Genomic DNA, 3049 nt, shown 5'->3' with positions numbered 1-3049 from the left:
TATAAATTACCTTGGGCAGTATGGCCATTTTCATGATATTGATTCTTCCTATCCATGAGCATGGAATGTTCTTCCATTTGTTTGTGTCCTCTTTTATTTTGTTGAGCCGTGGTGTAGTTCTGCTTGAAGAGGTCTTTCACATCTTTTGTAAGTTGGATTCCTAGGTATTTTACTCTCTTTGTCGCAATTGTGAATGGGAGTTCATTCATGATTTGACTCTCTGTTTGTCTATTTTTGGTGTATAGGAATGCTTGTGATTTTTGCACACTGATTTTGTATCCTGAGACTTTGCTGAAGTTACTTATCAGTTTAAGGAGATTTTGGGCTGAGATGGTGGGGTTTTCTAAATATACAATTATGTCATCTGCAAGCAGACACAATTTGACTTCCTCTTTTCCTAATTGAATACCCTTTATTCCTTTCTCTTGCCTGATTACCCTAGCCAGAACTTCCAACCCTATGTTGAATAGGAGTGATGAGAGAGGGCATCCTTGTCTTGTGCCACTTTTCAAAGGGAATGCTTCCAGGTTTTGCCCATTCAGTATGATATTGGCAGTGGGTTTCTCATAAATAGTTCTTATTATTTTGAGATATGTTCCATCAATACCTAGTTTATTCAGAGTTTTAAGCAAGAAGGGCTATTGAATTTTGTCGAAGGCCTTTTCTCCATCTATTGAGATAATTACATGGTTTTTGTCGTCAGTTCTGTTTATGTGATGGATTAAGTTTATCGATTTTTTATGTTGAACCAGCCTTGCATCTCAGGGATGAAGCCAACTTGATCATGGTGGATAAGCTTTTTGATGTGCTGCTTGATTTGGTTTACCAGTATTTTATTGAGGATTTTTCACATCAATGTTCGTCAGGGATATTGACCCAAAACTATCTTTTTGTTGTTGTTGTGTCTCTACCAGGCTTTGGTATCAGGATGATGCTGGCCTCATAAAATGAGTTAGGGAGGATTCCCTCTTTTTCTATTGATTAAAATAGTTTCAGAAGGAATGGTACTAGCTCCTCTTTGTACCTGTGGTAGAATTTGGCTGTGAATACGTCTGGTCCTGTACTTTTTTTTTGTTGGTAGGCTATTAATTATTGCCTCAATTTCAGAACCTGTTATTGGTCCATTCAGAGATTCAACTTTTTCCTGGTTTAGTCTTGGGAGGGTGTATGCGTCCAGGAATTTATCCATTTCTTCTAGATTTTCTAATTTATTTGCATAGAGATGTTTATAGTATTCTCTAATGGTAGTTTGTATTTTTGTGGGATAAGTGGTGATATCCCTTTTATCATTTTTTATTGTGTCTATTTGATACTTCTCTCTTTTTTTCCTTATCAGTCTGGCCAGCAGTCTATATATTTTGTTGATCTTTTCAAAAAACCAGCTCCTGGATTCATTGATTTTTTGAAGGGTTTTTTGTTTCTCTATCTCCTTCATTTCTGCTGTGATCTTAGTTATTTCTTGCTTTCTGCTAGTTTTTGAATTTGTTTGCTCTTGCTTCTCTAGTTCTTTCAATTGTGATGTTAGGATATCAATTTTAGATCTTTTCTGCTTTCTCTTGTGGGCATTAGTGCTATAAATTTCCTGCAACACACTGCTTTAAATGCGTCCCAGAGATTCTGGTACATTGTGTCTTTGTTCTCATTGGTTTCAAAGAACATTTTTATTTCTGCCTTCATTTTGTTATGTACCCAGTAGTCATTCAGGAGCAGGTTGTTAACTTTCCATGTAGTTGTGCGATTTTGAATGAGTTTCTTAATCCTGAGTCCTAATTTGATTTCACTGTGATCTGAGAGACAGTTTGTTTTGATTTCTATTATTTTACATTTGCTGAGGAGTGTTTTACTACCAATTATGTGGTCAATTTTAGAATAAGTGTGATGTGGTGCTAAGAAGAAGGTATATTCAGTTGACTTGGGGTGGAGAGTTCTGTAGATGTCTATTAGGTCCACTTGGTCCAAAGCTGAGTTCAAAGCCTGGATATCTTTGTTAACCTTCTGTCTCGTTGATCTGTCTAATATTGACAGTGGGGTGTTAAAGTCTCCCATTATTATTTTGTGGGAGTCTAAGTCTCTTTGTAGGTCTCTTAGGACTTGATTTATGAATCTGGGTGCTCCTGTATTGGATGCATATGTATTTAGAATAGTTAGCTATTCTTCGTGAATTGATCCCTTTACCACTATGTAGTAGCCTTCTTTGTCTCTTTTGATCTTTGTTGGTTTAAAGTGTCTTTTATCAGAGACTAGGATTGCAACTCCTACTTCTTTTTTTTTTTTTTTGCTTTCCATTTGTTTGGTAGATCTTCCTCCACCTCTTTATTTTGAACCTATGTGCATCTTTGCATGTGAGATGGGTCTCTTGAATACAGCACACCAATGATTCTTGACTCTTTATCCAATTTGCCAGTCTGTGTCTTTTAATTGTGGCATTTAATCCATTTACATTTAAGATTAATATTGTTATGTGTGAATTTGATCCTGTCATCATGATGTTAGTTGGTTATTTTGCCCGTTAATTGATGCAGTTTCTTCATAGCATCAATTGTCTTTACCTGTTGGCCTGTTTTGCATTGGCTGGTACCAGTTGTTCCTTTCCATGTTTAGTGCTTCCTTCAGGAGCTCTTGTAAGACAGGCCTGGTGGTGACAGAATCTCTCAGCATCTGCTTGTCTCTAATGGATTTTATTTCTCCTCCACTTTTGAAGCTTTGTTTGGCTGGATATGAGATTCTGGGTTGAAAATTCTTTCCTTTAAGAATGTTGAATATTGGCCTCCACTCTCTTCTGGCTTGTAGGTTTTCTGGCGAGAGATCTGCTATTAGTCTGATGGACTTCCCTTTGTGGGTAACCTGACCTTTCTCTCTGGTTGCCCTTAACATTTTTTCCTTCATTTTGACCTTGGTGAATCTGACAGTTATGTGTCTTGGGGTTGCTCTTCTCAAGGAGTATTTTTGTGGTGTTCTCTGTAGTTCCTGAGTTTGAATGTTGGCTTGTCTTGCTAGGTTAGGGATGTTCTCTTGGATAACATCCTAAAGAGTGTTTTCTAACTTGGTT

The sequence above is a fragment of the Rhinopithecus roxellana genome, chromosome 14, assembly GCF_007565055.1.
Source record: "Rhinopithecus roxellana isolate Shanxi Qingling chromosome 14, ASM756505v1, whole genome shotgun sequence".
Classification (NCBI taxonomy): domain Eukaryota; kingdom Metazoa; phylum Chordata; class Mammalia; order Primates; family Cercopithecidae; genus Rhinopithecus; species Rhinopithecus roxellana.
The sequence above is the reverse complement of the archived record's forward strand: the minus strand, read 5'-3'. Positions refer to the sequence as shown.